The sequence below is a fragment of the Triticum urartu genome, chromosome 5A, assembly GCF_056163025.1.
Source record: "Triticum urartu cultivar PI428250 chromosome 5A, HENAU_Tu73, whole genome shotgun sequence".
Lineage (NCBI taxonomy): Eukaryota > Viridiplantae > Streptophyta > Magnoliopsida > Poales > Poaceae > Triticum > Triticum urartu.
The window spans coordinates 254,176,880-254,201,798 of NC_141877.1; positions in this window are offsets into that span (position 1 = coordinate 254,176,880).

Sequence of the window (24,919 nt, forward strand, 5' to 3'; positions counted from 1 at the left end):
CGACGTGGAGGTAGTTGTTGTTGTTGTTGTTGTAGAGGTGCGTTAGGTGCAACCGGTGGTGGTGGTGGTGGTGGAAGACACGCGAGCAATTCATTAAACTTGTTATCGAGCTTTGTTTCGAACGTCTTCTCCATGCCATCTATGTTCTCCATGGCCTCTTCAAATCTGTTTAACACATCTTGCACCTGTCCACTCATCATTTGCTGAAATTTATCATTCAACTCCTTATTCATCATGCTCTCCCAGTCAGTCTCGTCGGCTTGTGATCCTGCCATGGTTAGCAACAATAGAAACACAAAAGAATGCGATCCTACAGACTACTAACAAGAGGTGGTGGTGGGTGTCAGAAATCCGTCAAGCAAATCTCAAATTCTTACCAGTTCTTACCCAGCAGCAGGCGGTGATCGGCAACCGTCGTAGTCAAAACTCTCAAAGCTTGGATAGAGCGATTACCAGCGAGAGTCAAACGCACGACGTAGATGTATGTGGAGCTAGGAAGGCTTATAATATGGTAAAAAAAGGGTCAGCAATAATCAATTCCAAGATGCAAAGTTGAATAAATGCTCAACGACGGTACTGTGCTGGTCCTAGGCTAGACCGTGCTAGAGACGCGAGCCTAGAACACTAAAAAAAGCATGGCGCTGCAGATAAACAAGGGAAAAGCACACTCTGGAACTTTTTTTTCGCTCTATTTTTTTGGCGCTCATCCTATTTTTGCAAAAAAGTCACTATAATGGCGAGTGTCTCAAAACTCTTCCCTCGTCAAACTGACAGGATGGGCACGAAATTTTTTTTACTTTCTTTTCGGAAATCAGGGCAACAACGAAGAAAAAGTGCGACAAAAAATCACTATGATGGCGAGTGTCTCAAAACGCTCCGTGGGACCTAAAAATAGGACAGGGAAAAAATATTTTTGGTCGATGAAATTTTGGCCTAAAAACTGCCCGGGGTCTCCAGACTCTTTTTTTTCGAGACCTACTCAGGTGGTGGTGCAGCCCTACCGTTGCGATGATATCCATGAGGACGACCTGGTGGTGGTGGTGCTGGTGGTTGCACGTAGTTCTGATTTTGGTCAACCTCATCCTCGTAATGATCCTCCACCAATGCAGTAGTAGCAGGAGCGGCAGAAGCATCAACAGCGGCACCAGAATTTTGCCCAGGGGCAATGGGAACGCGCTGTGCTCGTCCCACTTGATTTGGAAAGCGATGTTGTTGTTGTTGTTGTTGTTGTTGTTCTAGTTGTTGTTGTAGAGGTGCGTTAGGGGCAGCCGGTGGTGGTGGTGGAAGACGCACGAGCAATTCATTAAACTTGTTATCGAGCTTTGTTTCGAGCGTCTTCTCCATGCCATCTATCTTCTTCATGGCCTCTTCAAATTTGTTTAGCACATCTTGCACCTGTCCACTCATCATTTGCTGAAATTTATCATGCAACTCCTTATTCGTCATGTTCTCCCAGTCAGTCTCGTCGGATTGTGATTCTGCCATGGTTAGCAGCAATTGAAACACACAAGAATATGATCCTACAGACTACTAACAAGAGGTGGTGGTGGATGTCACAAATCCGTGAAGCAAATCTCAAATTCTTACCAGTTCTTACGCAGCAGCAGGCGGTGATCGGCAACCGTCGTAGTCAAAACTCTCAAAGCTTGGATAGAGCGATTACCAAGGAGAGTCAAACGCACGACGTAGATGTATGTGGAGCTGGGAAGGCTTATAATATGGTAGCAAAAAGGGTCAGCAATAATCAATTCAGAGATGCAAGGTTGAATAAACGCTCAACGACGGTACTGTGCTGGTCCTAGGCTAGACCGTGCTAGAGACGCGAGCCTAGAACACTAACAAAAATCACGGCGCTGCACGTAAACAAGGGAAAAGCACACTCTGGAACTTTTTTTGTTTTTTTATTTGGCGCTCCTCTTTTTTTGCGAAAAATCACTATAATGGCGAGTGTCTCAAAACTCTTCCCTCGTCAAACTGACAGGATGGGCACGGAATTTTTTTGAACTTTTTTCCTAAAATCAGGGCAGCGACGACGAAAAAGTGCGACAAAAAATCACTATGATGGCACATGGCTCAAAAGACTTAGAAAAGCCTGAAAATAGGATAGGGAAAATATATTTTTGCCTGTGAAAATTTTGGCCTAAAAACTGCCCGGGGGTCTCCAAACTCTTTTTTTCTTTGAAACCTACTCAGGCAAGGAAACACGAATCGGAAATTAGACGGACCTCGAAAACAAACCTAATATGAAAGGAACTTGGATTGGTGGTGGATATATGATGGTAGGATATGGCAGTGGTGGTGGTATGTGGATACGGATTGGTGGTGGTATATGGATACGGATTGGTGGTGGTATATGGATACGGATTGGTGATGGTATATGGAGACGGATTGGTGGTGGTATATGGATACAGATTGGTGATGGTATATGGAGACGGATCGATGGCGGATAAGCAGTGGTGGTTGATGGCAGGGGCGATGATGATGGTGCGGCGGTGGCGTGACAACTTATGACCAGAACTCGAAACTCTAAAAGACTAGACTCTAAGACTAGCAACTAGACACAACGATGCAACCGCAAACTCAACAAAGCAAAATACTAAAAATATTATGCAAAGGCTCAGATTGGTTCGGATATGATGAACTAACCCAAAAAAAATTTCATGGACTGTAGGTATGAAGAACAAACTCGATCTAAACTACGAAAAATTGTAAAATCTCACCGAGCAACCTGGAAATCTGATACCACTTGATAGAGGCAAGGTGTCCCCATGTTTCGATGAGATGGTGGCTATCGTTTCTGTGGGAGTCGACCTTGACGATCCGACTACAAACGTGCGAGACGTCGCGCCTTAACAATCGCTAAACCAACTTCCGAGGGGTTATTGACCACACCGGAGCACGATCAACCTGACCACGAGGGTCTGTTTCCTGCGAGCAAACGAAGAACAAGCAAGAAACTGAGATTGCAATCTGGATATTGCGAATATAAGATGAAAGCTTTATTGATCAAGGTGGGGTTCTATGACGCCTTGGTATGGTCGTTGGACACAAACGAAGTACGCCAAGTTGCAGCTATGCTGAACTTTTAATCTAAACAAAACCCCAAAGTCTAAACGACACACTAAGGATTGTATATATGGAGGAAGAGGGGGGGATTTCGTGGCCCTTGGAGGAGGGGTCCGAAACCAACCCTAACTCTTGTTCCCCACACATACGGACTCTAAAAACAGCATATACTTAAGTATTTTGAAAATACATGGGCCTGGCCCAATAATAAGGTGACGCAGCACCTAAAATAGCCTCTGAATGAAATTTATGAAGTGGCACCTTGTATATTTCATCCAAGGCTTCATGAACTCCTTATGGTGGCTTCATAGTCCTGAAATCATCACTTGTAACTCCGTTCTTGATCCCCTTGCGCATGCATCATCTCCATGCTTGAACTTGCTCCAAGGTTCATCTTTCTTGTCCAAGCTAGGCCATTCATTTGTAAGCAAAACAAATGTATGCAATTTAGGCAGCATCATATTCTCATGAAATTAGAATCGTTACCAAGAAACGAAAGTACCTGATAATTCAATTGGCGTGCGCGAGCTCTAGTAATTGGTCTAGTATGTATAGCAGCAGGGGCTGTGGGTGTAACAATGGTATTGATGTCCTCATCAGGGGGGAACAGAATAACCGCACCGCGCCTAACAAACGAGCGCACTGCCACGTTAGCACGAGGCCGAGCCAGGGGGGTCAGGACCCCCTCCCCCATCCTGGCGAGGCCGAGCCAGGAACAAGCTGTAGTAGGTGACGACGCGGCGTGCCGCGGCATCGCATGCGGAGACGAGTCCGTAACATGACTTGCCCCCGCACCGCAGTGCACAGAGGGCCATAGTTGTACTAATGCATCTTCCTTGTACGGACTTGCCCTCATTATCTATCTTAGGGGTGTGTGGTTGCATGTGGGGGGGACAGAATAACCGCCCTACACCTATCAAACGAGCGCAGTACCACGTGACCGCGAGGCCGAGCCGGGGGGAGGGGGGTTGGGACCCTCCTCCCTCATCCCGGCGAGGCCGAGCTAGTAACGAGCCGTAGTAGGCGACGACGCGGCGTGTCGCGGCATCGCATGCAGAGGCGAGTCCGTAACATAACTTGCCCCTTCACCGCACCGCACCGAGTGGCATAGTTGTATCGACACATCTTCCTTGTATGGACTTGCCCCCATTATCTTATCTTTTTTAGGGGAAAAACCAACACCGCACCGAGGGGCATAGTTGTACTGACACATCTTTCCTTGTATGGACTTGCCCCCATTTTATCTATCTTAGGGGTGTGTGGGTGTGTGGGGGCGGACAGAATAACCGCACTACGCCTGTCAAACGAGCGCACTATCGCGTTAGCGCGAGGCCAAGCCAGGGGGGGTCGGGACCACCCCTCCCCTCCCCCATCCCGGCGAGGCCGAGCGAGGAACGAGCCGTAGCAGGCGACGACGCGGCGTGCCGCGATGCCGCATACGGAGGTGAGTCCGTAACATGACTTGCCCCCATTATCTTATATTTTTAGGGGGAAAACTAGCACTGTTATGAAGTATTATTTCATTTGTACTTTTTTCGATAATTTTTATTGTACTGTTGTGAGTTGTTATTTGTACTTTAGCTGTTTGTTTTCTCCCTCTATTTTAATTTTTTTATTGCATTTAATTTTTTTATTGTATTTAATTTTTGCTATTATCTTTAGTAACTGCCCAGAGATAGTGGGGTTTGCCACGATTGTGGGCTTTAGCCATCAGTTTTCTCCCACTCACCTTTTAACCTCCGCTCTCCCCTATTCTGCTCCGCTCCCCTCCACAAATCGATTCCTTCTTCGTTCCCCTCCTCTTCTCTTCTCGCATAGAAGTTGCTTCTCCTGTTTCGCCGCGGGAGCGTCGGACGGTAGGTTGAACACCAGGGGTGGAGGTCTGGGTGCTCTATTTGCTCCTTTTGCTCTGCCATTGACTGCCCTTGCGTCCCCTTATGTACAGATTTTCCCATTATTTCTAAGCAATTGATCTCTTGCTGTCTCGGGATGTATTCGCTAGGGTTCCCATTATTTCTAAGCTATTGATCTCTTGCTGTCTCGGGATGTATTCGCTAGGGTTTCTGAAATAGGTTAGAGCCCTAATTTTTGTTCATGTGTCTTGCAGATCTGGTTCGGCAGATTTTAGGTCTGTAGATCTCAATGGGTACATCATCCAGTCCAGACAAGTTGAATGCAGGTAATTTTCCCTGTAATTTGGATGGTGTTTTAACACATCTGGTTTTTAGGTTGTATAGGTGTTGCCGTATCGACTTTATAAGTTGTATGTATTTTGATAGTTGTTAATTTTGCCGTGGAATGCGTGGTGGGTATAGTTTTTAGGTTGATGTGACCGGAAGATAGGTTGTAGTACTGATCACCATGTGTAGTTTGAACTGATGTCTTGGCATTTGAATAGTTTGTAGTAGTCAATGAAGAACTACTATGATGTTGAAAGAGTTGTCATTTTGATGTTTGTTGTGGTAGTGGTGGGTTGATATTGTTTTATTGGGTGCACTTGTAGTGTTCATATAGTTGAACCAATTGCTTGTTCATATACTTTTTTGCTGATTATGATGTTGTTGCAGATGTTGGAGTGCCGATGCCTCCTGATTCTGACAAATTAGAATGCTTTCAAGATCTTGTGAATGTTATTTTTGAGACACCAAATCCTCTAGAATAACTTGCGAGTGTTGCTGGTGTTTCCCTTATATTTGCTATTTTTTATTAGCCTTGAATACATAAATATGCTTAGTTACATCAGTTGTTCCTTTTGTTTGTGTCTGATGCTATGCGCTTTATTTATCTTGTCTCTGCAATGTTAATTGTGTTTTAATTTTATATGTGTGTGCTTATGTTATTGGTTTATGCAGTTAATGACAGCCATGGTGCTCCTGAGGACATTGCTGATGTTGTCAAAGATATTAATGATGGAATGTATTCTCTTAACGTTGATGACGGTGATGGGAGCTTGCAGTTGTCTGTTACTCAGTCACAGAGTGTTAATGGCACTGAGCCTGTTACTCAGGCTAAGGATGTTCCTATGAAGTTACAGGTCGAGGATGAAAGGATAAGAAAGAAGAAGTGTGATTTCCAGAGGAGAAAGGAGTTGGAACGGCGTCAAAAGGCTGCTTGTGTGCAACGAAGTGATGAGGATGCTGCTCAAGGTCCTAAAGGTGTAGGTGATGAAGGTGGTGACACGACCTTTTGAACTGTTGATGTTGGATCTCATGGAAGTGACATGCCTATGAAGACAAACCTGATGTAGACTCGTTTGACGCAAGTGTTTACTCGTGATGCAGTTAAGGAGAAGAAAGCTGTTTTGAAGAGGAAGATGTCAGATCGAAATCCTGATGGCACACAGAGGCGTAGCCCACGTGTGAAAGCTGGTTCCTAACCTGGTAATAGAAAAGCTGATGGAGATAGTGTAGATGTGAAGATTCGTCTAAGCACACTTGGTGGCTCCCCTGTTCGTCGGAGTCCATGAGTTTTGAAAAATAAGAAGCCTTCTTCGTCTCCTCTTCCAGAGCGCTCTTTGTTGAAAGCAAATAAGAAGTATAAAGTTGCTCCTGCGAAGGTGAACAAAGGTGTGAAGAAGCGTGCTTGTGTCGAAGCCGAAGATGTTGTATCTGAAGAAGATGATATCGAAGTTGATTTTGAAGATGAATTTGCAGTGGTATGCTGATGCAGGGTAGAACCCTAATCGGTCGATCTTTCACGAAAGGAGCGGATCCCGCGAAGAACACGAGGAACACAAGGAGGGAAACGAGGGAAATCACAAGGGGAAACACAAGAGGAACACTCAAACTAACAAGAACAAGTCACCCAAGTGCTAGATCCTCGAATACATAAGAGAAGATACACGATCCATGGACAACTAAGGACGATACACGGTAAAAGGTCTTCTCCATGAGGAGGTCTTGATGTTCTTCCCTAAAGAGGGGTCCTGAATCCGCTTGAGGGATCTTCTCCGGTGGAGGTTCGAATCTCTGTGGAGAAGGTAACCAAGTGGATGAGCAAAGCTCTCACAAAAACATGAGCTAAACCTTTGCTAACCCTAGAAAGTTGGGCGAGGTGGAGTATATATAGTCTAGGGGGGAGAAGGGATACACGGGCCTTGGCCCTTCACTATGCGCAGACAGGGGAGGCGGGATGTCCGGGCTGGTCGGGCCGGATGTCCGGGCTTTCAGGCGACGCCGGATGTCCGGGTTGGGGAGGCCGGATGTCCGGGCTGTAGTGGTGGCATTTGTTGCTCTTAGGTTCGGAGGGGCCAGATTTCTGGCTGGCGGCCGGATGTCCGGGGGCTCGGGAGAGGCCGGATGTCCGGGTTGTCGAGGCCGGATGTTCGGGTCCTGTAGCTTCTGGCGGCTGTGCTGCTGTAGTGGACGACGCTCTAGGGGCCGAATGTCCGGGGCCTAGGAGATGTTCTTGGCTCCTTCCGTTGGTTCTCCTCATTCGTGGACATGGGGACTTGTACATCTTCATGCGCATCTTTGGGAGGGCCCTCTTGGTGCCTAATCATGCATAACACCTCGGACTTAGGTAGTAGCCATGTCTCATGCATAGAAAGTGGAAGTTCGGAGAGGAGTGAGTTCACCTTATCTTCGATAGCTTTGGCTCGGGCTCGTGTCATTGGTCCAAGTGGTGTCGTTGGAGGTGTAGGTGTGTCCATGGGGATGATCTTGGGATGCTCCGCATCATCTCCCCTCCCTTGGGGAAGATCCGTCCTCGGATCGAAATCCTCATCACCATGGTAGGGCGAGAGATCTTTGATGTTGAATATGTCGCTCACGGAGTACTTGTCACGAGGGATGTCAATCTTGTATGCGTTGTTGTTATAGCGTGCAAGCACCTTGAATGATCCATCCGTGCGTGATCGAAGTTTGGACTTGCGTTCTTGGGGAAAACGGTCCTTGCGAAGGTGTAGCCACACGAGGTCTCCAATGTTGAATATCATAGGGTGCTTGTTGATGTTGAGCTTGGTCGCAAGGCGTAGTACTTGGCGCTTGATGGTGTTTCTTGTATCTGCATGCACCTTCTTGAGATGGGTCGCTCGTGCACTTGCGTCCAAATTGATGCGCTCTTGGAGTGGTAGAGGGAGAATATCCAATGGTGACAAAGGGTTGAATCCGTAGACGACCTCGAAGGGGGACTTGCCGGTTGGTGAGTGTCTTGCTCGGTTGTAGGCGAACTCGGCGATAGGTAGGCACTCCTCCCAATCCTTGATGTTCTTCTTGATGAGTACTCGAAGTTTAGCGGAGAGTGTGCGGTTGGTAACTTCCATTTGGCCATCGGTTTGAGGATGGTAAGCCGTGGAGAAGAGTACCTTGATTCCGAGCTTGGCGCATACGGTCTTCCAAAAGTAGCTAAGGAACTTGACGTCGCGGTCCGAGATGATAGTCTTTGGCACTCCATGTAGACGCAATATTTCCCTACAAAAGAGATTAGCAACATGTGAAGCATCGTCTATCTTGTTGCAAGGAATAAAATGTGCCATTTTTGAGAAATGGTCCGCAATGACAAATATTGAATCTTTCCCATTTCGAGTCCTAGGAAAACCAAGTACAAGGTCCATGCTAATGTCTTCCAATGGTTGGTATGGAATTGGTAGAGGCATATAGAGGCCATGAGATTGAGCTTTGGACTTAGCTTTGCGACATGTAGAGCATCGGTTGGTGAAACAATTGACGTTCTGAAACATCTTGGGCCAAAAGTAGTTCTTCGAGAGCGTGGCGAACGTCTTGTCGCGTCCGAAATGTCCCATTAAGCCTCCTCCATGAGATTCATGCAAAAGCAACAAACGAAGAGAAGACTCGGGGATGCAAAGTTTGTTAGCTCTCATAAGATATCCATTTTTGATGTAATAGCGTTCCCAATATGTATGCGACAAACACTTTGCATAAGGAGTAGCAAAAGTTGCATCATGCGCATACAATTCTTTGATATGCTCGAAGCCAATGACATCTAACTCAAGTTGTGTAACAAGCATGCATATGCGGGAAAGAGCATCCGCTACGATGTTTTCTTTACCCTTGATGTACTTGATGATATAAGGAAAAGACTCAATAAATTCACTCCATTTAGCATGATGTTTGTTCAACTTGGTTTGACCCTTAAGATACTTGAGAGTCTCATGATCGGTATGAATGATAAACTCATGGGGACGAAGCTAATGTTTCCATTCATGCAAAACTCGGACTAAAGCATATAGCTCTTTGTCATAGATGGGGTAATTGATTTGCGCTCCGGAAAGTTTCTCACTAAAGTAAGCTATGGGGCGCTTCTTTTGCATTAACACACCTCCTATGCCATTACCACAAGCATCGCAATGAATCTCAAAAGGCTTGTCGAAGTTGGGTAAAGCAAGCACGGGAGCATGAGTAAGCAAATTCTTAAGCTCATTGAATGCGGTATCTTGGGATGGTCCCCAAACAAAAGGTGCATTCTTCTTGCTCAAAGCATGCAAAGGCGAAGCAATGGTGCTAAAATCCTTCACAAAGCGATGATAGAAACCCGCAAGGCCAAGAAAACTACGCAGTTGATGCAAGTTGGTTGGTTGTGGCCAAGTCTTAATAGCATTGATCTTGGACTCATCAACATGAACACCCTTGGAGGAAACAACAAAACCCAAGAAAACGAGCTTATCAACACCAAAAAGGCATTTCTCCATATTAGCATAGAGGCACTCTTTTCTAAGAGTTTGCAAAATGGTGCGGACATGGGTGACATGCTCTTTGATAGATTTGCTAAACACAAGAATGTCATCGAAGTATACCACAACAAATATACAAATGTAACGGTGAAAGACATGATTCATAAGGCGCATAAAAATGCCCGGTGCCTCCGAGAGACCCATAGGCATGACTAACCACTCATACAAACCAAACTTGGTTTTGAAGGTGGTTTTCCATTCATCACCCTCTTGTATGCGGATTTGATAGTAACCACTCTTAAGATCAATTTTGGAAAAGATAGTGGCACCACTAAGCTCATCAAGCATATCATCTAGGTGTGGAATGGGATACCTATAGTGAACGGTGATAGCGTTGTTAGGTCTACAATCGGAGCACATGCGAAAGCTGCCGTCACGTTTTGGCACAAGAATGACCGGGACGACACAAGGGCTCAAAATTTCACGCACATGTCCATGGTCTATGAGATGCTTTACTTGCCTTTGTATTGCTTTGGTTTCTTTGAGGTTGACGCGGTATGGAGATTTGTTTGGAAGAGGTGCTCCGGGGATGAGGTCGATTCGGTGATCAATGCCTCGTAGAGGAGGTAGACCCAGAGGTAGCTCATCGGGGAAAACATCTTGAAATTCCTGCAAAAGAGAAGACAAGACTAGAGGAAGAGTGTGAGAAGTGTTAGTTTGTGGTGCATTGTCCTTGCACACGAGGACGTAGTGTAGGACACTAGATGGGTTCTCACACACTCCTCTCATCTCACTTTTGGTGGCAAATAGGACTAGGTTCTTCTTTTCACTCATTGTGGAGGTGTTCGATTTAGGCTTGTGGCACTCACTCTCATTATGGTGGCTCGCTCTCTCACTATGATCTCCACGATGGGTGGCTTGCTTGTCGGCGATCACTTGACTTGGCGACATTGGACGGAGGACGTACTCCTTGCCCTTCATCTTGAAGATGTAGTGGTTGGTTCGACCATTGTGGACGACTCCTCTATCGAATTGCCATGGGTGTCCAAGGAGAAGATGGCAAACGGTCATTGGAATGACGTCGCACTCCAAGGTGTCTTCATAGGCGCCGATTTTGAAAGAGACTTGTACTCGGTGCTCAACTTGGATGGTGCCAGAGTCACTAAGCCATTGCACTTTGTATGGATGTGGATGCTTCATCTTGGGCAATTGGAGCTTGGAGCAAAGTTCTTCGCTTGCAAGATTATGACAACTCCCTCCATCGATGATGACCTTGACGGATCGTCCATTGATGCCGGCCTTGGTGTGGAATATGTGGCATCATTGGTCTTCTTCTTGGTGATGTTGGAGAGTCAAAACCTTGGAGACAACAAGGGCGGGACATGAATCTTCATCGCAAAAGACTTGTTCTTCTTCATTGTTCACTTGGCGGTGCATGGCGACTTGCTCAAGGGCTTCCATTTCGCCTTCACTCATGGAGTCATAAGTGCCATCGTCGTTGAAGACCATGGTTCGCTTGTTGGTGCACTCATAGGACTTGTGGCCTCGTCCTCCGCAAGTGAAACACTTGAAGGAACTCGTCTTGACGGTCTCATCGGTTGGGTTGATGATGATGAAGCTCTCGGCTTGAAGTTGCTCGTAGTAGGATGGCTTGTAGTTGACGAAGCTTTCTTGGAACTCGACTTGTCGATGTTGGTAGTAGAAGGCTTTGTAGTCGGTGTTGGAGTCGTTGAAGGTTGGTTGTTGGAGAAGCCGTAGGACTTGGATGAGAACTTGGCATACTTGAAATCATCTTGCACTTGGCGTTCCGCTTTGGTAGCTTGGTGCACTAGCTCGATGAGATTTGAGTATGGTTGGAAGTCGGAGATCTTCTTTACGGGATGATTGAGTCCATTCAAGAAATGTGCCATTGTTTGCTCATCATCTTTCGTGACATTGGCTCTTATCATTGCAATCTCCATCCCCTTGTAGTACTCTTCAACGCTCTTGGTTCCTTTCTTGAGTTGTTGGAGTTTCTTGAAGAGGTCGCAGTTGTAGTAGGTAGGTACGAAGCGTGCTCTCATGACATCCTTCATTTGCGCCCAAGTAGTGATGGGTGGTTCACCTCTTGCCTCTCGGCGCTCTATGATTTGTTCCCACCAAATGAGCACATAGTCTTGGAACTCAAGGGATGCCATCGTGATCTTCTTCTGTTGTTCATAATTGTGCAAGCGGAAGATCTTGTAAACTTTCAATGCCCATGAAAGGTACTCTTCGGGATCGTTGCTTTCGTTGAACTTAGGCATGGTGAACTTGAGTTTGCCATAGCGTTGTTCTTCATTGTGTTGGGGTCAGGGATGATGACGCCCATGTTGTTGATGATTGTTCAACTCGTGGTGCTCTTGGTGCGGAGGGTTGTCATCCTCATGTTGCTCTTGTCGTGGAGGATCTCCATTGTCTTCATGATCTTGAGGAACTTGTTGTTCTTGGCGTGCTTGTGGAGGAGCCTGTCGAGCATGAGGAGGGACTTGACGGTGCATGCGAGCTTGATAAATCCTCTCGCGGACTTCTTCGCGAAGTGCTTCAGCATGTTCACGATCTTGTCGGCCTCGGTCGGCTACGGCTCGACTTGAATCGCGTAGAGCTTGTTTGTGCCTCAAGTGCTTGAGCGTCACGGAGTTTTTGTTCTTGATGTTGTGCCTCGGCATCTTGAGCATTTTGGTGTAGACGCGCTCGCTCTTCCTCTTCATGTTGTCATTGTCGTTGCCGTTCTCGTGCTAGCGCAAAGGCCTCTTGAGTTTGACGTTGTCGGCGCTCTTGAGAGTCGGTGTCGCGTAGGGGATTGAGGCTTGCTTAACGATCGTTGCGTGCGGCTCAGCGAAGAGTGTTCGATGTCGGTGTACTTGAGCCGGAGAGGGTGAAGTCGGAGTGGTGGCTTGAACGGCTCCTTCTTGAAGTGGAAGAAGAGCGGTTGAGCAACAAAGCGCGAATCTCGTCCATCCTTGTGTCATTCTCTTGCTTGTGATCGTCGAGCTTGTGGTCGAAGTAGTCCCTTGTACATTCTCGGAAAGTCGCAAGTCGGCGGCAAGGTTGTCGATGCGTTCACTCATGGCTTGTTGCTCTTGATGCAAAGCACGTTGTGCACCAAAGAGGTGACTCTTGGTGACGAAGGAGTTCATGTCGTCGTCTTGCTCCATGAAGAGTGGGTTGGTAGAAGTACTTGGCCTATCCATCATTCCAAGACAAATATGAGTGGTAGAAAGAGAAGAATGAGTACCAAATGTACCTTGACCGAAGTTGAAAGTGGATCAAGGATCACTCCAATGTAGGACAAGGAAATAGCACAATTGGTACTAGCTCTTGTCGGTTTCTCACACCTACACAAGTAAAATCTTTGGGTGGAGCTTGTTTAGGATGGTGGCACAAAATTTGATGCAATTGTAAGTGAGCTTCAATAATGTTGGAAAAGATTCGCAAGATGCAATGTAACAAGTATACCAAGCATATAAGGTACACGGAAACACACATGCAAAAAGATAAGTGGGGCCGTGCAACCAAGGGTGAGCCAAAATGTGGAATCCACAAAAATGCTCTTGTTGCACAACACTAGAGAGACGCTAGCATGATTGCACAATAGGCGGATACAAGAACTTGTGCACAACCTACTTAGCAAAATGCAACAAATTCTATCCCAAGTATGCTCTATGCAAGGTGTTGCTATGATATGATCCAAGATGATCAAGTACGACAATCTTAATGTTGTATGATGCTATGGTTCTTGCTTAAAAGCTCTGTGCTTATCTTTCCTCCTTGCTTGAGAGCTTGTTTGGCTCTTTGATGTTTGAGATCTTTTCTCATGTAATGCTTGACGAACCGATATAGCAAGTGAGTATGCGATGACAACTTTGTGACACAAGAGATGATACCAATATATGCAACAATGATATATGGATGATATGAGAAGTATGATCACTAATGTGCACAAGTCTCGTTGCCGGCAATACTCAATGGCTAGTCTCGATGGGTAAGCAACGCAAAGGAGTAAGGCTATAATGGCTATCAATGTAATGGCAAGAGTGATATGTCCAATACCAAGATGAGGTTACCGGTCTTGCTTCCGGTATGGTGTCAAAATGGTGGCATGAATACCAAGGTGTAGTCGAGGTGGTCGTTGTTGATGACGATGTAGGACGGCGGTGATGATGTAGGACGCGTCCGTGGCGAAGATGAGTGACGGTGATGTCGATGTCGAACCTTGCTCGCAGGCGGTCCTTCGGTCGCGAACTTGACGTCATCCATATTTACCCGTTGTATCTTGACGCGGGCGAAGGCCATCCGCGCACCTTCTATGCAGACTGACCGCTTGATGGCGTCAAGCCGCAGGCAGACATTGACCACCTGCATCACGAGGCCGAAGTAGCTGCTGGGTATAGCTTCTGCAGGCCACAGCCAAATTATTAAATCCTTCATGGCTAGTTCAGCCACCCTATGCAGCTCGACCAACTGTTTTAGCTGGTCACTAAAGGGCACCGGATGTTCTGGTGCAAGATATTGCGACCAGAACAGCTTCTCCATTGAGCTCCCCTCTTCGGCCCGGAAGAATCACGCAGCGTCGGAAACACTGCGCGGCAAATCCGCAAATGCCCCTGGAGAACTCCAAATCCGAGTCAGTAAGAGATACCTCGGGTTCACATACTTCCTTTGCATAATGAAAGCTTTACCCGCTGCGATCTTCTTGGCCTCTTGGATCTCCCGGAGGGCGCCTTGGGCTTCGGCTCGGGCGTCTTGTGCGCTTTGGTAGGCCGTAGCGAGTTCGGACTCTTGGTCCGCATTCTGGCGCTCCAAGGACTCGCATTTCTTCACTGCGTCCTGGAGTTCCTGCTGGACCTCACCAACCCTGGCCTCATGCTTTTCTCGGGCGGCTTTTTCATTTACCGCTCTCTCCTCGGCCTCGGCTTACATTATTCATCCCTTACGGACATACACAATATCATTGCATACCTTGGGTATTCTCCAGCTGGTTTTTCGCACGGCCGAGCTCTTCCTCGGTCCGTTCCAGCTTCCGTTTCAATCTAGAGACTTCGGCAGCATGAGAAGTCGCGGCCAACAGCGACGCCTGCTTACTCACAAAGACATGTTTGATTAGTTTCCTGCGGATGGCTATTTGATCCTCTGTTCGGCTTTTCTTTCCGAACATCGGACAGAGTCTCAGGGGCTACTATCTATATTGTAACTTACTTTTCACATAAATGCAGCGCTTACCTCAAAGCCTGTTAGAAGGCTCGCACAGGGTTCGACAGTCTGCTCTTCGCGGACTGAATCTTCTCAATCACCGCACCCATGAGGGTACGGTGCTCCTCGATGATGGAGGCGCTTCGCAGTGCCTCCAGTAGAGTATCTGGCGCCTCTGGTTGGACAAGGTCACCAGTGGAATGGGCACACCTCCTCCCAATGAAGGAGGTTGTTGGCCGGATTCTGGAGCCGTATAGGTCTCCGGGACCACATTCGGCTAGGGGCCAAATTGGACATGGCCCCCACTGCCGGTCTCCATGGGGATCCGCTCCCCCATGTGTTTGGCGGCTGAGGTCTCGCCCTCTGGCGTCGTCTTGACGATCTCCTGCGTCTCTCCCTGGCCGGGGGTCCTTCGGGACAACACCTCGGCGTCGTCCGTAGCCTTGGGAGAGGAGGCCGTTGGAAGGGACCCGCTGTCCATCACCTTCGGATCCAGCGAGTTCGCCGTAGACGAGGATCGCTCGAGGGCGAAACGGGCCGGACTGCAAATGCATGATTCAACATGTTAGAATTAGGTGAAAGACGAGGATGTATGAATACTTCAGGGTCTTTGGATACTCACGATTCGGCCAGGGGCTTGTCTCGAGGGCGCTGCTTTGGGCTGCTATCGACGTCCCACGCGGAGCTATCCGCGAGGGAAGCTTTTCCCTTCTTGGACGCCTCCGCCTCCAGATCTGTGCAGGCCGCCCTCTTCTCCCCCCCCCCATTGGGGAGGGGGAAGTTGCTTTCTTCCTCCTCTTCCTCCTGCTCGTCGTCTTTGGCGCCGGAGTGAGTTTCAGCATCTTTGAACGCCGCGTCCGAAGTACCCTTGGGATGGAGGCCTCCTCTGGTCCCCTTGGCCTTCTTTTACAGCGCCACGTACGGCGCCGGAACCAACATCTTCCTCAAAAGCGAGATGGCTGGTTCCTCGGGCAGCAGAGCCGAACACCGGATCCACTCCGCCTTCTTCGTCCAACCCTAAAAAGGCAACATAGGGAAGTTGGGACACCCTCCTTGAGCAAGCCAGAAAGAGATACGCCTTGAAGCATGGAATACTTACCGAACTGGCGGGATGAGCCAGATCGTGCCTGCGGTCCTTGGTTGTCTCAGGCCACGTCTCGTTGGCCTTGAATAGCACCTTGCAGATCTCCTCGTGCGTAGTTCCGAAGAAGTGTCGCAGGGTCTTGTGCTTGGCCGGATTGAACTCCCATAGATGGCAAGCCCAGTTCTGGCATGGAAGGATCCGGCGAATTAGCATCACCTGAATCACATCGACGAGCTTGACATTCTTGTCCATCATGCTCCTGATGTGTGTCTCAAGCGCAGTCAACTCATCCGACGAAGAACAATCCGGGCCCTTCTCCTACCAGGAGGTAAGCCGCATTAGGGCCCCAGACTTGAATTCGGGAGCCACGGCCCAGGCAGCATCGCGGGGCTCAGTGACATAGAACCACAACTTCTGCCACCCCTTGACGGTCTCCACGAAGGTGCCTTTGGGCCACGGGACGTTGGACATTGTGCTCACCATGGCGCTTCTGTATTCTGTGTGTTCACCGCCCACCACCTTCGGCTTCACATTGAAGGTCTTCAGCCACAGTCCGAAGTGGGGAGGGATGCGGAGGAAGGCCTCACACATGACGATAAACGCCGAGATTGTGAGGAAGGAATTGGGGGCCAGATCATGGAAGTCCAGCCCGTAGTAGAACATGAGTACGCGAACGAATGGGTGGAGTGGAAATCCCAGCCCGCAGACGAAATGAGGGATGAACACAACCCTCTCATGGGGTTCCGGAGTGGGGACAAACTGTCCCTTAGCAGGAAGTCGATGGGCGATATCCCTGGACAAATATCCGGCCTCCCGAAGTTGGGCGACGTCCTTCTCCTTGACGGTGCAGACCATCCACTTGCCCTGCGCTCCATACGTGGTTGGAGTGCTTTCTTGGGGGGAGGAAGGATGAGAACTTGGGTGCTGGAGCTCGAGAGTAGGTAGACAGAAGGATAGAAGGCGTGGGTGGAAGAGATGAATCCTTATCTCTTTATAAAGACGGTGAATATCAAAATGCCTCCCCACTCGCCATGAAACTCGCCTATTCTCCAGGGGCTGTGCAGGCGGCATGATTGGATTACTCATACCCGTATTGATGAGGATCCTGCGACAAGGGGACACGATCTATGCTTTGACAAGACATGCCAATAAAACTGCATCTCGAAATACGAAGCGGCAGGCCGAAAAATGGTTTGAAATAATAATCGTGCAGGGACGTGATACAGTGTTGCAAGAAGTTGTCAGCAGATGGGACTCGTGAAATATTATACTCTCTGTGGGGGTGTGTGGTACTTGTTTTGCAGATCCGGACACGGTCGTTGTTACAGGACTATATTCGTCAGAGTATTCGGAAAAGGAACCCGCCTTGCAATGTCGAAGACAATCTGCGCGCCGGACAGCTCGTCATTGAAGCCATGTTATGGGGCTACTGAGGGAGTCCTGGACCAAGGGGTCCTCGGGCGTCCGATCTATTGAGAACAGGCCGGACTATTGGGCCATGAAGATACAAGATGGAATACTTTCTCCCATGTCTGGATAGGACTCTTGTTTGCATGGATGACAAGCTAGGCGGCCGGATATACTATTTCCTTTCTATGTAACCGACTTTGTATAACCTTAGTCCCCTCCGGTGCCTATATAAACTGGAGGGTTTAGTCTGTAGGGACAATCATAATCAGATAGGCTAGACTTCTAGGGTTTAGCCATTACGATCTCGTGGTAGATCAACTCTTGAAACCCCCATACTCATCAATATTAATCTAGCAGGACGTAGGGTTTTACCTCCATCGAGAGGGCCCAAACCTAGGTAAACATTGTGTTCCCTGTCTCCTGTTACCATCAACCTCAGACGCATAGTTTGGGACCCCCAACCCGAGATCCGCCGGTTTTGACACCGACATACTCCACATAAACTCCGATGAAGCTCGGATACAAGCCGTCGCCCTTCATCCTGAGCCTGCTCATCATCTCGTCGGCCTTGTCTGGTTCGCCGGTGCAGACGATCTCAAGCGTCTCCTTGCCGTGGTGCTCAACCCATGTGATGGTTCTGGTGTACGCGCGCTTCTCGCCGGGGACATGAACGTCATCGAGGTTGCAGCTCTTGTCGGACGTCTCGCCATGATGACGCTTGGCGGACGGTTCCTCTACCATCGCCCTCCTCCAGCGACTGTGGGCTTGGGAGAGAGAAGTTTCTGGGTTGTCTACGGTGGAGATGGAAGCGGCAATGGTGGTTCTGTGAATGAGGCAGAGATGGAAGACAATGGGGTATTTTGTAGTGCGTCGACGGGGATGTGTGGGAGGCGGTTCGTCGAGGACGTGGGTGTAGTGGTCGTGGGGGTCCCCATTTGCAGTCCCTTGTGGCAACCGCCCAGTGGGTGGCGCGGGTGGTGGTGTAAGTGCATCTAGCGCCACCCCTAGTTGGTTTTGGAGTATTGACGACCAACCTGGTTGAGGGACTAATGTGTTTGTGAGAATTGCAGGATAACACAGGTAGAAGTCCCTCATTGTTTCGGTTTTCCTACCAGAGATGACCCCTAAAAATGTATAAAGACATTGAAGTCAAAGGTGGTATGTGAAGACATTCACATTGAAGACTATGACAAGAGAAGACATCGCGTGAAGACTATGGAGCGCGAAGACTTAGTTGTTTCGTCGTTCTTTTTCTTCTTTGTTGAGTCATAGGAACCACCGTACTGTTAAGTGGGGTCCAAGTAAACCAGTCAGAATGACTGAAGTGATGCTTAACCAAAATCCTATGTCCTCGAGCGAAGACAACGAGAGCAAATCTTATCCAGAGCTGGATAAGTCAGCTTTGCTTGTAGCTCAAGTAAAGTTGCCATGTGTGTTTGAAATCTGACGGTTGGAACACATGTAAGTTCCTTAGTGACCCAGGGTCATTTCGGACAAATCAGGTCGGGTTGCCTAGTGGCTATAAATAGCCCACCCCCTACACCATAAATTGGTTGGCTGCTCAGAGTTAGTGCATGACCTTTGTCGTTTGAGAGCAACCCACCTTGAAGCCTCCGAGAGAGAAATCCTTGCGAGGACAAAGCCCTAAACACCCAGAGCAAAAGTGTGTTAGGCACCACTTAAGTCTTCTTGTCTGTGTGATCTGAAGACTTATTACACTTGAGGACTGTGAATCCTCCAGCCGGTTAGGCGTCGCGTTCTGAGCATCCAAGAGTCATTGTGGATCGCCGGTGAACGAAGTCTGTGAAGGCTTGGAAGTCTACCTTGAAGACTTACTAGAGTAATTGGGCGAGGACTGGGTGTCCTTATCTCAAGGGGAATAAGGTCAAGATGCGGTCTTCTGAGTTGAATCTCAGACTCCCTAACCAGACGTACAGTTGTCACAACAACTAGAACTGATCCAACAAATCATTGTCTTCAACGAGCCACTGGTTCTATCCTTCCCATCTCATTATTTGCAGATTGGTCCTTGTGAAGTCTTTGCCTGTTTGCATTATCTATTTGTCTTCACTATGTGACTGCTTGTTCTGATTAGCTTCATACTATCTTCCATCCTGATCTATACTGCCTAGCTGCTATTAGTCTTTGTTCTTTCATTTCGTTGAATACTTGACTATGGCTTGCTTAGTGTAGTCTACCTTCCCCTGCATGGTAATAGGTTTATTTCTATCGTTTGTCTTCGAAACTTCCATGTTTTGAAGACTTTCATAAAAATCGCCTATTCACCCCATCTAGTCGATTACTAGCACTTTCAATTGGTATCAGAGCAAGGTACTCCCTTGTTCTGTGTGATTCGGTTTAACCACCTAGAGTTTTAGCTATGTCGACTGCAGGGATAATCAAAGTCTCCGCTGCGTGCCCAGTCTTCGATGGAACTGAATATCCCTACTGGAAGAATAAGATGCGCATGCATCTGGAAGCCATTGATGTCGACCTCTGGTATGTCGTCAAGAATGGCGTCCCCAAGGCTGGTGAAGGTGTCACCGCTGCTGATGTCAAGAAGTTCGTTCAACTGGATTCCACTGCCAAGAACATCATCTGTGGTCATCTGACCAAAGGATAGTATGGCCGTGTGAGTGCTCTGGAAACATCCAAGCTAGTCTGGGACTGGCTCTCCAAGGTCAACAAAGGCGTCTCAACCCAAATAGATCAAAGAATCAGTGTCCTTCACAACCTCTTCAACCGCTTCAAGAAAAACGACAATGAGAATGTTCAGCTCACGTTTGATCGACTCACTGACATCACAAATGAGCTTCAAGCCCTCGGCGCCACTGAGATCACCAAGCATGAAGTCATCAAGACACTCCTGAGAGCACTTGACAGCTCGTTTGACACCCTTGCACTGATGATTCAAGAACTCCCTGACTTCAAGACACTCGATCCGTCTGACATACTTGAAAGGCTCAACACACATGAGTTTCAGCTTTCTGAGAAAAGAGACATCTACTGTCCCAACTATGGGCGAACTCGTGCTTTGAAGGCAAAAGCTGTTTCCTCATCTGAAGAAGAATCTGATTGCAGTTCTGATGATCCTGAAGACATTGGAAAGGAGCTTGCTATGCTTGTGAAGAAGTTCCAGAAATTCACCAAGAAGAAAGGCTTCAGAAAGTCCTCACGATCCAGCTCAAGGAATGATGAAGCTTCTGCTCATGACTACAAGAAGAGAACATGCCACAAGTGCAAGAAACCTGGTCACTACATCTCTGAGTGTACGTAGTGGCACAATGAGAACAAGAAGAAGAAGAAGAAGAAGAAGAAGAAGAGCAAGGAATATGATTATGACGACAAGAAGAAGAAGAAATACTCAAAGTCTTCTTCCAAGTCTTCATCACACAAGAAGATCTCATCTGGCAAGGCTCGTGCATTTGTTGGCAAGGAAATGGATCCAGAGGAGGAGTCTGCTTCTGAGGAGGTGGAGGTGGAGTCTTATTCTGGCGTTGCAAGTCTGGCCACAACCTACGTTGCCAAGTCCATCTTCAACATTGAAGACAGTGACTTCATCACCGACGTCGATGCTAATGATAAGGACAACTCCGCTCCCACCTACTGCTTCATGGCACGCGGTGCCAAGGTAAACTCACGCACTACTCACTATCAAACATCCAGTGAATATGACTCTGATTGTGGTTCCAAACCCAGCTACAAAACACTTGCTAAAATTGCAACTAAACAACAAAAAGCTATGGAACATATTCAAAAACTGTTAGACAAAAGCGATGACCTGTTAGACGCTGAAATGACTCGATCTCAGTCCTTAATTGAAGACATAAAAAATCTCCATGTTAAGTATGAGGAACTTGAAAGTCGTCATGAAACGCTCTCAACAACTCATGAAAAGCTTTCCTATGATTATCTTAAAAGGAAGCAAGATCTTGAGAAATTGAGAGCGGCTCATGAAGATCTTCAAAAGGAAAACGAGTCACTTCGCGCCAAACAGATCAGTTCCGCTCAGGAAGGATTTGAACAACCATGTCTTAAATGCATTGAGTGTGACAACGCTACTTCTGTTGCTGGATGTTCTACTGCTGCTACTGTTGCAATATCTTCAACATTGAGTGTAACTAACCCCTCTGCTGAGGATGCCACTGCTATTGCTGATGAAAATGCTAGGTTGAAGACATTGCTTGAAACAGGGATGTACAATAGTCTCAAAGGGCATCAGACACTATGTGATGTCCTCAAAAGGCAGATCCTGAACCGAAACCCTAGGAAAGAGGGTGTTGGGTTCGAAAGGAAAATGAATGCTGATGGCTCTTACTGGAAACCTGAGCAGTACCCCCAAACCACATGGGTTGCTGCAAAGGAACCTTCAGTGGATCCATCCACCCTCTGGCTTCACTTGTGCTAATCCCATTGTTATTGATGAATCCTTCGATGCAAACTATAAACTATTTAAGAATCAGAATGGTGAAGTGTTTGCTAGGTATATTGGTACTAACTGCAGGAATGGGCCACCTATGAAGAAAGTCTGGGTGCCGAAAAAGTGTATGGAAAATCTTCCTGTGTATGTCATCATGACACCACAAGTGAAGAAGACAAACCCCAGACCACGGGCTTCATATGGTCCAAAGGCTTCATACAGACAGAGGACTCACCTGAGTCGCACTAACGCAAATATCTTGCAGGGAAACCATACTTAGGCCTATGAATATGAGTGCATTTCATCAAACTGCCATGTTCATAAGACCAAGAACTACTCTGCTTATTCTTGTGAGTACTATTGTCCACCTGCAAGACTATTTGCTAGGGTTCCAAAGCCAAAGTTCTTAGATGCTGCACTTAGACTCATTGCTTCGAAGCCACCCTTGAAGATGTGGGTGGCTAAGAAAGCTTAACACTTTTTTTACAGGGAAGGGTCTCCAGCCGAAAATCAAATGCATCTGAAGCTATTGCTGGGGACCTTAAACATCTTGTAGGGCGCAAGATCAAATGCCCAAATGGTCTTATTATGTATTTTGTTCCTGAGTCGCTTGCTACTTGCCCTATCAGTCCTAACCTCGATCTAAGCTTTCATAATCCACTTGCTCGTCAAATGTTTATGCTTCACAATTCTCTTCGTGAAGCCTATCCCCCTAACTGCACTGTAGGGTATGACACCAGCTGCTTCAGAATGGATTATTGATAGTGGATGTACTAATCACATGACTGGCAAGCAAAGTCTTCTCATGGACTCAACCTTACGTCCATCTGACAAGAGTCACATCACATTTGCTGATACTAGTAAAAGCAAGGTATTGGGTCTAGGTAGAGTTGCAATCTCAAGGGATCAGCACATGGATAAAGTGATGCTTGTTGAATCCCTTGGTTTCAAGTTAATGTCTGTCTCAATGCTTTGCGATTTAAACATGATTGTGATGTTTGGAAAATATCGTTGCCTTGTTCTAATGGAATCTGACAAGTCTCTAGTCTTTGAAGGGTATCGGAAAGATGATTTGTACATGGTAGATTTCTCAGCAGGACCACAGCTTGCCGTATGTCTTCTTGCAAAAGCTTCAGAATGATGGCTCTAGCATCGGAGGCTAGGGCATGCTGGCATGAGGAATTTGCACACTCTTGCAAATAAGAAGCATATCATAGGCATCGAGGGCGTCAAGTTCAAGAAGGATCACTTATGCGGTGCTTGCGAAGCTGGAAAGATGACGAGGGCCAAGCATCCCTCGAAGACAATTGTGACAATGACTCAACCCTTCGAATTGCTACACATGGACCTCTTCGGTCCCACTCACTACTCAACTCTTACTACTACTGCTTGTCTCTATGGCTTCGTCATTGTTTATGATTATTCAAGATATACATGGGTGCATATAATCCTCTACAAGACTGAAGTGCAGGATGTCTTCAGACGCTTCGCCAATCGAGCCATGAACAACTATGGCGTCAAGATCAAGCACATCAGAAGTGACAATGGCACTGAATTCAAGAACACCAGCCTCGACACTTATCTTGATACTTTGGGAATCACTCATGAGTTCTCAGCTTCGTACACGCCGCAGCAGAATGGCATCGTGGAATGCAAGAACAGAACACTCATTGAGATGGCCCGGACGATGCTCGATGAATACAAGACTCCAAGAAAGTTCTGGTCTGAAGCCATTGATACTGCATGCCATATCATCTACCATGTTTATCTTCACAAGCTTCTGAACAAAACATCCTATGAGCTCCTCATTGGTAAGAAGCCAAATATCAGTTACTTCAGAGTATTTGGTGCCAGGTGCTGGATCAAGGATCCACATCACACTTCAAAATTTGCACCAAAAGCACATGAAGGTTTTATGCTTGGATACAGAAAGGATTCGCACTCCAATAGAGTCTTCAACCTCTTTCACTATAAAGTGGTTGAAACTATGGATGTGCGGTTCGATGAGACTAACGGCTCGCAAAGAGAGCACCTGCCAAATGTGCTAGATGACGTTCCATCCAGTGAATCCGTCAAGCTTATGGGAACTGGAGAAATCATACCGTTTGAAGCACAGCCCGAAGAGGAACTCATCATCTCTGCACCTGATCAACCTGAAGACAATGCTTAGCCTGAAGACAATCCTTCTAACGAAGACAATGATCAGCAAGAGCAAAATCTTCATCCTGTTCATCCTCGTGTTGCAAATGAAGTACAGATTGAGAAAATAATTGATAGCATCAATGCACCTGGTCCACTCACTCGTTTAAGGGCAACACAACTAGCAAATTTTTGTGGGCACTTCGCATTCGTCTCAATATCTGAACCCAAGAAAGTAGATGAAGCCTTCATGGAACCTGAATGGATTCAAGCTATGCAAGAAGAGCTTCAACAATTTGAGCTGAATAATGTATGGGAACTGGTCAAGCATCCTAATCCTCGTAAGCACAATATCATAGGCACTAAATGTATATATCACAACAAGCAAGATGAGCATGGTCAGGTTGTCAGAAACAAGGCTCGTCTCGTTGCTCAAGGATACCCTCCAGTTGAAGGAATTGACTTTGATGAAACATTTGCTCCCGGGGCTAGGCTTGAAGCTATACGCATACTGCTGGCCTATGCAAATTATCATAACATTCTTCTGTATCAAATGGATGTGAAGAGTGCCTTTCTCAATGGCAAGATTGAAGAAGAAGTGTATGTTGCACAACCGCCTAGCTTTGAAGATCCAAAACATCCTGACATGGTTTATAAGCTCAACAAGGCACTGTATGGCCTCAAACAAGTCCCTCGTGCTTGGCATGACACACTCAAGGACTTCCTGAAGAGCAAAGGCTTCAAACCTGGTTCCCTAGATCCCACGCTCTTCACGAAGACATATGATGGTGAACTGTTTTTGTGCCAAATATATGTGGATGACATTATCTTCGGCTGCACTAATCAGAAATACAGTGATGAGTTTGGATACATGATGCAAGAGAAATATCAGATGTCCATGATGGGTGAGTTGAAGTTCTTCCTTGGTCTTCAAATACGACAGCAATGCAATGGCATC